Source organism: Delphinapterus leucas, chromosome 1, assembly GCF_059928025.1.
Source record: "Delphinapterus leucas isolate spDelLeu-1000000601 "Yukka" chromosome 1, BTC_Dleu_Yukka2, whole genome shotgun sequence".
Taxonomy (NCBI): domain Eukaryota; kingdom Metazoa; phylum Chordata; class Mammalia; order Artiodactyla; family Monodontidae; genus Delphinapterus; species Delphinapterus leucas.
Genome location: NC_143129.1, coordinates 29,397,305 through 29,411,859, shown reverse-complemented (window position 1 = coordinate 29,411,859; position 14,555 = coordinate 29,397,305). Strand labels below are relative to the sequence as shown.

Genomic DNA, 14,555 nt, shown 5'->3' with positions numbered 1-14,555 from the left:
ATCTCAGAGACAGGGCAAGGAGCAGAGGACAGTTTCAAAATGAATTCTAGTGAAAATTCTGAGAATCAAGAGCAGACATTGCCCTTTATGGGAAAGGAAATAATCAGAAAACAAGAAAGAACTCTTGGAGATAAAAAATATACATAACAGTTGAAATTAAAATTCAATAAAGGGAAACCTGCCAGAAAAGAAAATTAAAACGCAAAGAGGGAAAACAGGACAGATGAAATTTTTTTTAAATTTCAAGAATCAAAGAGAAAACAGGTGGGAGGAAATAATTTTTAAATATTTATATAAATATTCCTGGAATAGAAGGGTGTGAATTTCCATATTGAAAGGGCCAATTGAGAGTCTATCATTACAGATGAAAAAAAAATACCTACACCAATTTTGAAATGTCAGAACACCAAAGATAAAGAGAAGATCCAAAAACCTTGGGTCTGAAAGCTGAAACAGGGCACAATAAGAGAAGCAGGACTCAAACTGGCACCAATTTCTCAGCAGCAACACTGGAAGCCAGGAGATGAGGAAACAATGCCTTCAGCATCCTCAGGGGGAAAATGTTATTTTCAAACTGGATTCTATATTCAGCCACTCTCAGTGAGTGTGAGGGTAGAAAAAAGACAGTTTTTCCATGTAAACAGACTCAACCAAATTGACCAACCATGTACCCTGTCTTAAAAAACTGCTGAAGGATGTGCTCCACCAAAACTAGGCTGTAAATCAAGAAAGAAGATATGGGCCTGAGGAAACAGCAGAGTTGGGATTGGACAGAGCATTGAATGCAAGTCCCTGGATGACAGATGTGCAGCAGGCCTAGAGAGCAAGCTTATGGTTTGGAGAAGGAGGGAGAGCTGCTCCAGGAGGGAGACCACTGGGGGAAAATGGGATAGATACATTAAATGACAGGTCTCACCATTCAGAAATTATACTGTTAGGCCTTTGCCAGAACCGAAGGAGCAAGTTACATAGAAAACTAGGTGAATTCTTTTTTTTTTCTGTTTTTCTTTTTGGCAATAAAGCCAAAAATAGGGGCAGGCAGCTAATTTGCACTCAATTATTCATTTATACATTTTATTCATTTATACATTTTGTACATTTTCCATCCAATTTCATTCCACTGGTTCAAGTTTCCTCATAGCCATGGCAAATGCTTCTTCACCAACATGAACATTTTTCCCAAAAATATTGTCCTAACCATTTACATTTCCAGAATGGGAGGAAGAAGTAATGTAAATGGACATTTTTTTTTAAGTAAAAGATAAACGTACAAACACGAACCCCGTTTGTAATCTAAGATCGTTTAGACTAGCGCTTATCAAAGTTTAATATGCCTATGAAACACAGCATAAGATGTAGCCTCTGATTCAGTAGTTCTGGAGTGGGACCTGAGATACTGCATAACAAACAAGTCCCCAGGTGGATGCTGCTGGTCTGTGTGTCATACTTTGAGTAGCAAGTATTTATACAGAGATAAATGGCAATGAAAACATCTGTTGAGCTATGATAATAATGTTTGCCATTTATCTAGTGCCTACTGTATGCCAAGCACTATACTGTTTTGCATGCATTATCTCAATTTACTCCTCAAAATCCTTATTATCATTATCCTCATTTTACAAATAGAGAATTGAGGCTAAGAGGAGAAGTAATTGCCCAAGCTCTGACAAATGCTAGTTGGTGGAGTGGGGATTGAAGTAAGACTTATGTCACCTCAAAGTCCAGATTTTTTTCCTTAGAATTACAGCTTCAACCTCCCCTGCAATGTAAAGAGACAGAAATAAATGGAAAGACATTCTGTGTTCATGGATTGAAAAACTCCATGTTGTTAAAATGTCCATTCTCCTCAAAGTGATTCAACGCTATCTCCATCAAAATCCCACTGGCATTTTTTACAGAAATTTAAAAATGAATGCTAAAATTCATTTGAGACCACAAAAGACCCAGAATAGACAATGTGATATTCAGAAAGAAGAAGATAGCAGGAGGCATCACACTCCTTGATTTCAAAATATATTATAAAAATAAAGTAATTTTAAAAGTATGGTACTTTATGATTATAAATGGGATTGTTTTCTTAATTTCTCTTTCTGATAGTTCATTGTTAGTGTATAAAACTATGACACATTTCTGTATATTAATTTTGTATCCTGCAACTTTACCAAATTCATTGAGGAGTCCTAGTAGTTTTTTGGTGGTGTCTTTAGGATTTTCTTTATATAGTATCATGCCACCTACAAACAGTGACAGTTCTACTTCTTCCCTTCCACTTTGGATTCCTTTTATTTCTTTTTCTTGTCTGATTGCTATGGCTAGGACTTCCAATACTATGTTAAATAAAAGTGGTGAGCCCAGGCATCTGTGCCTTTCTTGTTCCTGATCTTAGAGAAAATGCTTTCAGCTGTTCACCATTGAGTATGATGGTTGATGTGGGCTTGTCTTATATGGGCTTTATTATGTTGAAGTATGTTCCATCTAATGCATTTTGTTGAGAATTTTTATCATAAATAGATGTTGATTTTATCAAAAGCTTATCATACATCTCTTGATATGTTCATAAGATTTTTATTCTTCAATTTGTTAACATGGTGTGTCACATTGGTTAATTTATGTATGTTAAACGATCCTAGCGTCCCAGGGATAAATCTCAATTGATCCCAATGGCAGCAGTTGGGCTGGCAGGATGCAGCTATATTCGGGGGCTAACTATAGCCAAATGCAGCAGGGCAGGCCAGTGACAGAAGACAGGGTTTTCCTGAGTTAGGGTTACACATTTTTGCTGTTCTTCTGTTTAAAAACATACTTTTAAATTTCTTTAGCAACCTTGCTTTGTCAAATCACATTTGGGAAAAAAAGAGAGCTGCAGTACCTCCTGAAACTGTTGTCTTATTCTGTTGACTCTGAAGGTTCACTGCCATTTTCCAATAAGAATGGCCTGAAAACATCCCATCTTTCTAAGCCATGATGAATGAGCATTGATTAAAAATAGTTTCTTGCCTCCAAGCAGCCCACAGAGCAGTCAGGGCCACAGCCCTGGGCACCTAAGGCAGCCGAGCCAAGACAGTTCTGGCTGTAGTGCTCAGAGCAGGCACACCATCAAAAAAGCACTAGGTGTGGGCTTCCCTGGTGGTGCAGTGGTTGAGAGTCCGCCTGCCGATGCAGGGGACACGGGTTCGTGCCCCGGTCGGGGAGGATCCCACGTGCCGCGGAGCGGCTGGGCCCGTGAGCCATGGCCGCTGAGCCTGCGCGTCCGGAGACTGTGCTCCGCAACGGGAGAGGCCACAACCGTGAGAGGCCCACGTACCGCAGAAAAACAAAAAACAAAAAAAAGCACTAGGTGAATTTTTAAATGAGATAATTATTAATCCCAGGATAAACAAAGGAAGGTAGGAAATATAATCACTGCATATTACTTGCTCTACCATAAATAATATTCACAGAATTATAATAATTATACACCAACTGCTTATATTAACTAAAAGTATCGGAGCCATTATCCTGGGAGGGTAAGAGAAGGGAAGGGATTGGGAAGAGGACAAATCCTTGTCTGCCATATCAGGACCTCAACAGATAAATTCTAAATTTGGTAAATCAAGGAAAGAAATATAAGCACATTACTTAGAAATATAGAGATAAATACTAGAAGAAACAGCTCAAAGAGTGTGCTTGTTTTCTATTGCTGCAACACCATAAACTTAACAGTTTAAAACAACACATTTATTTTCTCATGGTTTCCCTGGGTCAGGAGTCTGGGCATGGATCTTCTACAGAGGGTTGAAATCAAGGCATCAGCTGGGACTGTGTTCTCATCTGAAAGCTTAACTGAGAAAACATCATCTTCCAAACTCATTCAGGTCACCGGCAGGATTAATTTCCTTGTGGTTGTATGACTGAAAGCCCCAGCTTTTTACTGGCTGTTAGCTGGCGGCCACCCTCAGGCCTATAGGCCTCCTGAAGTCCCTAGAAGCCACTCACGGTTCCTTGCCATGGGAGGTTCTCCAACATGGCCACTGACTTTATCAAGCCCACAGGGAGAGCCTCTGGCTCCAGTTTGCTACAAAGAAAGTCTTATATAACACAGCATAATCATGGCAGTAATATCCCATCACCTTGCCATGGGAGGGGAGATGGGAGATGTGAACGCCAAGAGGCTGGGACCACTGAGATCACCCTAAATTCTATCCACCACAAAGAGGTTCTTAAATGTTTTTTCATAAAGAAATCATGCAAAATACATAAAAGAGTATTAATGGATCCCTCCCACCCATTTCCTAGCCAACACGTTCTCTTCCCTGGGAGGCAACAAATATAACCAGTTTCTCTCGTAACTTAACAAATGATTCTGTGTATATAATACATGTGGACATACACATGCTACTCCTCACTCCCTTAGCTCTCTGCTCAAATGTGCCAGGCCTTAACTGAGCCCTCTATAAAAATGATGATACATACATATTTTTCCCCTTTTGTGCATAACTGGCACCATGTTATGTAAACACATATGCATCTCACTATTTGCACTTCATATATCCTGAGATGATTTAAAATTGGTACATAAAGAGATTCTTCACTGTTTTTCTGCCGTGGTCTAGAATTCATTGACCATTTGATGGACAGTTAGGTCATTTCCACCCCTTTTCTATTGTGAAGTCAGATATCTCTAACGCTTCAATAAGTATCTCTGAGGGGAGATCATTTTACTAATAGTGTTGCCTCTGGGGAGTGGGACAGGAAAGGGCAGGGATCTACTGCTTTCATTATAAGCCTTGTGCACCACTTGATTTTTTTTTAACCATGCACACATATTACTTTGATCATTGTAAGAGGGCTGTGTGATCTGTTCAGGGGGTGAGGCTGGCTACATGCGGAACCTCTCTCATCCTCGCCACCATCAGAACAGGCTTCCAAGCTCCTCTGAGCTGCTAGCCGCCCACTCCCACTCAGGCTTTATTCTTCTCCTTTCTCAGCATTTATTGGGCATCTGCTGTGTGTCAGGAACTTGGAGACTGGAGCTTCAGAGAAAAATTATACTTCTCACTTCAGGCCAAAGATTCTACTTTGTAATATCCCTTGTAATATAGGAGAGCAAACACGCACACAGCTCTCCTGGGCTCTCGGGAGAGAAATGGGCTTCCAGCGGCCTCAGCTGGAGCCAGAGCCCCCTCCAGGGTGCAGGCAGTGCACAAGCAGTGGCTACCTCCAAGGTGGGGAGTTTGGGAATTGTTTGGTGTTAAAGTTCTGCTCTCCAGTGGATCTGAGGGGCAGCTTCCCTTATTGCAGTCATCCACTCCTTCCTCTGCAGCCCCAGCATAGCTTCTGGAACACTGCCAGCCCCCTCGAGGTCCCCATTTGTCACATTGTAAGACTCTCCCCCATAAAAGGGCAGGACTAGAGAGACCCTCTGTGTCTCCCTCCTTCCCTCCCCCTCATCTTTCTCTGTCCCCTTCCTCCTGTAACTCCAATTTGTTTTCCTTCCTTACAATTGCTTCTCCTTTTCTTCTCCTCCCCTACTGATTATCCTTGGCTTCAGCTGTGTCCCTCAGTGTCCAAGGGGGGCCGAGACCCTGTGACCCTACCCCTGCCATCTCCCTTTGACCCAGTGGACAACAGAGTCTAGCATTTGCCCAGTGAGGTGGGTACACACCTGTTTCAACTGGGGAGAAAATTACGCCTTCATGCCTCATTTCCCATAGCAATGCACTGTGATGAACTTGATCTCCAACAGAGTGACAGTTACTGAGCAGTCCCCTGGGCATCAGACCATTTCATCCTCACAGCAACTGCACAAGACGGTATTGCTATGATCCCTGCTTTATAAATGAGGGAACAAAATTAGTTACATCTCTGGGAGATGTAACTAATCTGCCTGCGGTCACACAGCTAAAAGTGGCAGAGCCGGTATCTAAACCTGCATCTGCTTGTTTCCAGAACCAAGGCTCTTAATCTCAGTGTTGTGGGCTTCATCCTCTACACATGTGGCAAACATATTTTCTGTTTCCTTTCTAGTGAGCAATGGCTTCATCAATGACCCACACGGACATCAACCCAATAATCATGACTGTGTGGGTGCAGTTTTCCATTAGTTAAAAATCCACTTAATCCAGAAAACAAACCTATGGTTACCAGGGGGAAAGGGATAAATTGGGAGATTGGGACTGACATATACACACCACTATATATAAAATAGATAACTAATAAGGACCTACCATATAGCACAGGGAACTCAATACTCTGTAATGACCTGTATGGGAAAAGAATCTAAAAAGAGTGGATATATGTATATGCATAACTGATTCACTTTGCTGTACACCTGAAACTAACACAATGTGTAAATCAACTATACTCCAATAAAATTTTTTTAAAAATCCACTTAATCCACCATCAACGGGCCCACATTTCTTCAGCTTGGCTGCAAGGACTTGAGGCATTTCATCAAACGATTTGCTGAAATCAAGTCAACATTCCAACATGAAATTTCATCAAGACTTTACCTCCCAAGGCTCCCTGAAGTAATAAACCAGCACCCAACAAGCTCCCCCAACCCTCCCCAAGTCTTTCTGTGCTGTTATATCTGGCCTGGCCCTGATCAAGGCGCTCCTCTGACCTCCTGAAAGCAAGATCAAAAAGACTGGTGGTGTTTGGAAGTGATAGCGGGCAGTGGGAGGAAGTAGAGGGTGAAGTGTGACAGCGGCTGCCAAGTGGCAGAAGTGAGATTAAAACGGATTCGAAAAGTGGCTGGCGCAGCGGTGAGGAGACGTGGCCTTCCATCAGTCTGGGGCAGCAGCCTGAAAGATGCACTGGGACCCAAGGTCCTCCCTACGAGCCCTTCCTTCTTTTCTGGAGCAGGGCTTGCAAACTGAAGCCTGCAGCCACCAGGCCAAGACCCTAAATAGGGGAAGTTGGTCCTGGGGGAAGTGATAGATGAATTGCATGTAAAGTATGCCTGGCACATGTCAGAACTCCCTAAGTGTTCATTGTTATTATCAGTTGTTATTATCATCATCATTATTATCACTATTATTAGAGAAGCAGCTGTGACTCAACCCCAGACACAACTATTGTCCTTCAGCAAGGTGGATGTAGTGATGCCAGATTTCCCAATATGTCAAAGAAGCTGGGAATCTGGATTTTTGTTTAAAATCTCTCCATTTTTCCATTTGGCAACTAATGCAATTAGAACAAAAAACAGTGCCTGTGTGGACCAGATGAAATCAGCCTGTGGGCCACCCTCAGGCCTGTATGCTCAGTCCTGGAGCCTGCAGCAGAAGCTCTGTGCCCAGGATCCCACAATCTCTGGGGATTAGGGACGTGGCCGTGATAGTCTTCCAAGCCTCCTTGTGTCCCACACCCCTACACACGCGCACACACACACACACACACACACCCCAGAAGCACTCCAGGGACGTGGCATCCCCAGCTGAGCCCTTGAGCCTGACAAGGAGCCAGCTGCACTTCCAGCCTGGCAAGGAGAGCGGCGAAGGGAGAACGGTGGCCAGCCGGGAAGAGAAGGGCTCACGCAGGCCTCTTCAAGGAAGAAGCCTAGGGTCCCTGCACAGCCCACAGCACTGGGCAGCTCAGCCTCTGCTTGGCTGAGGGAGCAGAAGGAACCAGCCACGGACCATGAGAGGATCCCTGCTTCCTGGGCGCTGAGAGCATCTCCCCTGAGCAAAACTGGGCTTCAGTTGGATTAGGTCCCTTCTGCTGCCCACCTTCTCTGATGCCCTCCTGCCTTAGAGTTGTGACTGCAGTGGCTACCACTATGAATGTGGGGTGCCCGCTGTCACAACAGATATGTCAGAGCATAAACAAACAAAGCGAAGCACGGCTGTAAAGAAGACCAGAGAACTCCCAAAGCCGTGGTCTGCCCGTAACCGCCAAACCAAAAGGGTGGAGTGATGCCCCGTGGTGCCGGGTAGCCTGTCCCTGAAGTGTGGGCGGGCTGGGGGGGACCGTCTCCCAGGAGCTGTGGTTGTCCTTTCCCTCAGCTCCCTTTGTCCATAGTTCTCAGCGAGAGGGGGTGCATCAGAGCAGCCTCTAGAACCTTCTCTGGGGTCTTTTCCCTCCAAAGTTCTTCTCTGCAAGACCCTGGAGGAGTTCTATTGATGCTTTCATGTAAGGGGATATCCCGTCAGCCCCTCTTTGCAGAATTTCTCCTGTTTTTGAGAAAGGTGATCATCTAGAAATGGGAAGGGTGGGGATGGGAAACAACTCAATACCATCATCATAGTTACATTTTTGTTGCTTTTAACAGCTTTATTGAGGTATTACTGACATACAATACATAGTTAAAGTATTCAATTTGGTAAGTTTTGACACATGTACACACCCATGAAACGTTCAACACAATCAAGATAGTGAACATACCCCAAAGTTTCCTTGGCGTCCTTTGTCATCCCTCCCCTCCCCTCCCTTCATCCACAGGCAACCACTGATCTTTCTGTCACCAGAGATTAGTTTGCGTTTTCTGGAGTTTTACATAAATGGAATCTTACAGTATGTATTCTTTTTCTGTCTGGCTTCTTTCACTCAGCATAACTGTTCTGAGATCCATCCACGTTGCTGCTTGTATCAGTAGTTCATTCCTCTTTGTTACTGAGTGGCATTCCATTATATGAGCATAATTACTTTATATATATATATATATATATATATATAAAATTACTTTGTATTAAGTACTTCCTATATGCCAGGAACTCTACTAGTGAGTTCACATACATTACCTTTTTCAGTCCTCAAACTGATCCTCAGGTAAGAACAGTAATCTCCACTTTACAGTTGAGGCAAGCAAGGCTCAGAAAACTCCCCACAGGTCACACAGCAGGGAAGTGTAACATTCAGGATATGAATTTGTCTCCCTGCACTGAGCTATACTGCCTGTGCAGTTTTCCCTCTGAGCACCTGGCCATCCCAGGTGTCCCGGGCTGCTCAGCAGCGGCATGCCTTTGACCTTCCCTCCTAGCTCCACCCCACGGGCCCGGGAGCACAGCGGACCGGCCTGGCCGCCTTGGTCCCGCCTCCTCCCGCGACCGTGACACTCTGGGCACATTGCCCGTGGAGGGGAGGAGGTCAAAAGAAAGGGGCCCGAGCACCTGGAGGCCTGAACCCCTTCTGCCCACAGCACTCCCGCCCCCTCCTGTTTGCAGAAGAAGATTTTTACTGGAGTCAACTTGTTTTGAGCTGAGGTGGAACACGCTCCCCGAGCCTATCAATAGAACGAGGCAGAAGGGTGACCACGCGGCAGATGGCACGGGTGGGTGGAGCGGCTCCTCTGTCGTGTTCCGCGGTGGTGAGAGATTCCCGACTGCGGGCACCGGCACTTCCCTTCTCCTCCATCCCTTCAGCCCCCTGCAGCTGAGCTGCTTCCGTCACAATCCGCCTTTTCCGGGTTCCCGGAGATCCTGCAAAGGCCTGTGGGAGCGAGGCCGACGGGCGGATGAGCACCAGGGCCTCAGGGCCGCACCTGCGAATCCCGAGAGCAAGCTCCTCCCTCGTGTTTCCGGACACCACGTCTCCAAGTGCCCTGCAGAAGGGCGGGAATCACTGTAGCTGGGGCCTGTGTTCAATGATTTACATCTCACCCCACCTGCCTCTTCTGGGACTTTGCATGGTCCGGGCCTGGCATCTTCAATCTGCCCCTCTCGCCTTGCACCTTCTTTGGGGCAGACTTCCTTTACCCAAATCAAAATCCTTCTCTTGATTCTGCTTCCCCTTCACGTTACCAAAATTCCTAAGTTATCTCCTCCGAAGACCTCCCCACCCCCTGGAACTGTATGTATATACATACAGTAGAATATTATTCAGCCTTCAAAAGGAACTAGGTTGACCTCCCTAACAATCCTCTCCAATGAGTGCCTTTGGGAGCGCGCATCCTACCTGTGATTCCCTGTTGGAAAAGCATCATGCCCATTAGGCTGCCAGCACCACGTGGCAGGGCTTCCCCAGTCCATCACTGTGGTTTCTACAGCACCCAGCACAGTGCCTGCACCCAACAAATGCTCAGTGAATACGTGATTTCTTGAAATAAGGTTTTAATACTTGCAAGAGTGAACAATGTATTATTTAGAGGTACAAATATTCAGTAACACTATAAAGAAAAGCAAAAGAATTACATACTCAAGATAAGGATGGAAGTCATACCCATTAGGATGGCTATTTAAACACACACACACACACAGAGAAAAACAAATGCTGGCTGTGGAGAAATTGAGACCCTTGTACATTGCTGGTGAAAATGTAAAATGGTGCAGCCACTGTGGAAAACAATCTGGCAATTCCTCAAAATATTCAACATAGAATTACATTTGACCCAGCAATTCCCACTTCTGGGTATATACACAAAAGAAAGCTGGGACTCAGCTATTTGTGCACCAGTGTTCGTAGTAGCACTATTCACAATAGCCAAAAGGTGGAAACAACCCAAATGTCCATCAACAGATGAATGGATAAGTAAGATGTGGTATATACATACCTACAGTAGAATATTATTCAGCCTTTAAAAGGAAGAAAATTCGGACACAGGCTATACAACATGAATGGACCTGGAAAACATTATGGTGAGTAAAATAAGCCAATCACCAAAGGACAAATATTGCCCTTATCTACTTCCATGAAGTACCTAGAGTAGCCAAATTCATAGAGGAAGAAGGTAAAAACAGTGGTTACGAGGTCTGGGGAAGGGAGGAATGAGGAGGTATTGTTTAACTCAGTTTATTTAACTTTAGTCTGGGATGATGAAAAAGTTCTGGAGGTGGACACTGGTAATAGTTGCACAACAATGTAAATGTTCTTAATGCCACTGAACTGTACACTTAACAATTATTAGAATGGCAAGTTTTCTGTTATATATATTGTACCACATTAAAAAAAACAAAACCAAAAAATCAAGATGGTGGTCACTGCAGTGGGAGGGAGGGGGAAAAAGAAAGGGCTATAACTGTACTGAGGGTGAGTCTTCGGGTACTCAGACTCTTATACTTGTTTAGTACATTGCCTATTTCCAGCCACACCTGCCCCCTCTGCAACCACACATGTATGCTATGTACCTAATTTCATGGATTCTAAAGCTCACGTGTTAAAAATGTAATCTCTCTGAAATTGGGTTGCATCTCACAACCAATGTGGTAAGAATAGCCTTGTGCCATAGTTTAGGTGGTAGGCTATTATCTTTCTCTGTGGTACATAAAACAATGCTGCTTCTGGGACTTCCCTGTAGTTAAGGGAAGTGTCCAGTGGTTAAGACTCCGTGGGTTCGATCCCCGGTCAGGGAACTAAGATCCTGCATGCCAAGCAGCATGCCAAAAAAAGAAAAAAAAAGATGCTTCTGACGATGGTGTCTAAGAGCAGATGAAATACAGGGTATGTATTTGTAAGTAAAAATATTTCATAATAAATTTTTATTTATTTTTATTGAAGTATAGTTGATTTACAATGTTGTGTTAGTTTCAGGTGTACAACAAAGTGATTCAGTGATTCTTTTTCATATTCTTTTCCATTATAGTTTATTACAAGATACTGAATATAGTTCCGTATACTATACAGTAGGACGCTGTTGTTTATTTTATATATAGTAGTTTGTATCTGCTAATCCCAAACTCCTAATTTATCACTCCCCGCCCCCTTTCCCCTCTGGTAACCATAAGTCAATCTCTGTGAGTATGTTTCTGTTTTGTAAATAGATTCATCATTTATATCATATTTTAAATTCTACGTGTAAGTGATATCAGATGATATATGTGTTTTTCTGTCTGACTTCACTTAGTATCATAATCTCTAGGTCCGTCCATGTTGCTGCATCTGGCATTGTTTCTTTTTTTTTCTTTTTGGGTGCACTGGGTCTTCGTTGCTGCGCGCGGGCTTTCTCTAGTTGTTCCCTTTTCTCCACACCCTCTCCAGCATTTATTATTTGTAGGCATTTTGATGATGGCCGTTCCGACCAGTGTGAAGTGATACCTCATTGTAGTTTTGATGTGCATTTCTCTAATAGTGATGTTGAGCATCTTTTCATATGCCTACTGACCACCTGTATGTCTTCTTTGGAGAAGTGTCTATTTAGGTCTTCTGCCCATTTTTTGATTGGGTTGTTTGGGTTTTGATATTGAGTTGTGTGAGCATAACAGATTTTAAAATAACAGTTCTATTGACATATAATTCACATACGATACATTCACCCATTTAAATTATACAATTCAATGGTTTTTAGTATAGTCACAGAGTTGCGCAATCACACAATACATGGTCTTTTGTGACCGGCTTTTCTTACTTAGCGTGTTTTCAAGTTTCATCTGTGTTGTAGCATTATACTTAATTTTTAAAGTGATCCACTCACTTCTCAACTCAGAGGAATCTGACTTCTGAATCCACCTCTTTATTAAAATGACTCATGTAGGTCACAAGTAATTTCCTCATTATACAGTCCAGTGGACATACCTCAGGCTTCATTTCAACCTCATTCAGCACAAATATGGGTTGAGTGTTCACTAAATGCCAATTTTTACTGGCATCACTCATTTCCTTCTCTCTGACACGCTCCTTCCTTAAATTCCACACCTCATGCTCATTTGCCTGTTTCTCTGTCTGGACCTTCTCTGTCTGCTTCCTTGGTTCTCCCTTCCCCTCTCCTTTGGCTTGTCTTTGGCCGTTGTCCCCTCCTTTGACGTTCTTCCAGTGATATCCAGCAGACTGGTATCCTCCATGATCAGGCCCTCAATCTGACACAACCCTCAATCAGGTTGTATCTTCAACCCTAACCTCTGTTTCTCCACCTGCCTGCTAGACCTTTCTCCCTGGGTGTTGCACGGGTGCCTCACACTCCATGCTAGATGGAATCTCTCCTCTGCATAACCCAGCACTTCTCTTAAGCCACTTAAATTCTGCCTTATACTCTTTCGTTCAACAAAATTATTTACTCGAGGCCTGTGTCACAACCGTGCTCCGCCAGATCATTGGTCAGGCCAAGAATCAGCCTAGCTTGATCCCCCTCTTCGTATTTATTGGAGCAGGAGGTACTGGAGGAGCACTGTATGTCTGGAGCCTGGCATTGTTCAACCCAGATGTCAGTTGGGACAGAAAGAATAACCCAGAGCCCTGGAACAAAGTGGGCCCCGATGATTAATACAAGTTCTACCCAGTGAATGTAGATTACAGCAAAGTGAAGAAAGAAGGTCCAGACTTCTAAATGAAACGTTTCGCTATAAAGCTGCTTAGAATGAAGGTCTTCCAGAAGCCATCTGCACAGTTCTGCACTTGACCAGGAAATAGCTCCCCTCTCAGTGCGTGATCATGCTGCTGTATTGTGTTGGGGTTTACACTGATTAATAAATAATCTGAAACTTAAAAAAAAAAGTTACTGAGAATCTGCTGCTGTTGGAAGTACTAAAGACATGTTAGAAAAGAAAACAAAGTCCCTTTTCTCCAAGAGCTTCCCTTCTAGGGAGAGAGCCAGGTGGTCAACCATGAACCTGCAATATGGCTGGTGGTGATGAGTTCCTTAAAACAATTAGAGCAGGGTAAAGGGATCAAAAGTGACAGTGGGCTGTGCCGGTTATTCTCTGCTTACGTCCCTCCCTCCCATACAATTCACCCATCGTCCTCCCTCTCAGCCCTCTTCCATGCCCCAGGGACTGGCCTACAAGGCTTCTTTCACCCAAGCTCCCTCGCCCTCTGCCTTCCTATTGGCTTAGGCAGAAAGAGGAGATGTGAGAGCGGGGGGAAGTGGTGTGGTAGTAAATGCTTATCAACCAGCTGTCCAAGGAAAAGCAACCTGATTTGTAGCATTTGCCCATTTCTGTGGTGTAAATACTCCACCTTGAGAGATTTCAAACAGCCATCTTGATGTCGGAGTTGGAAAGAGATGCTTACCGTGGGCCCTGATGAACCAGGATAAGCCAGTTTCAACACACCATTGGTGGGAGGAGAGGGAATGTCTTCTCAGCTTCCTCTTGTCCTCGGTCCTGGCAGGGGCTGCATCCCTTCAGGACTGCAGCTCTAGACAGCAGTGCCTCTCAGGCCACTCCAGCTCCAACGAGATGCTGAGACTCCCATTCCCTCCTCCTACCTCTTTAGGCCTGGGATTGGGAACAGCTTCTCAGTGAAGCTGGTCCCTGGGTGCCTCACTATCCCTAGTTTCTTTTCCCTACTCCCAGCTCTTCATTAATGTTCTTCAAAATCCTTGTGGAATGTACCTTCTGTTTCCCGTGGGACCCGGACTCATACAGGAGGGTTGTCTTTTTCCGTAGAGTGCACAGGAAGGCCTTTCTGATACTGTAACACTGAAGCACAGAATGAGGGTGTGGGAAGTGATTTGTGTGTTGATCCTGCCACCTCCTCTCCAGTTTCCCCATCCCCATGCCTGGTAACCATTTCTCTTGTATTTGATTTCTAGCAGTGCCAATCCCAGTTCTTTGCATGTATCCAAAAAAACATTTGTTGAATTGTACCAAAACAGGGCCATCTATTGCTTTTCTTCTGCTCTCTAAAAAGTGTTCCTTGTTCCTATGAATTTCACTAATGCTCTTTCATTCTTCATTTGAATCTTCTATTGGGTCCATGCCCAGTGA

At 44.1% G+C, this 14,555-nt stretch overlaps 1 pseudogene; it reads left to right on the top strand.

Moving 5' to 3' along the window:
* Positions 1-12,811: 12,811 nt before the first annotated feature.
* Positions 12,812-14,103, top strand: LOC111177404 (cytochrome c oxidase subunit FA4 pseudogene; annotated as a pseudogene).
* Positions 14,104-14,555: the final 452 nt, after the last annotated feature.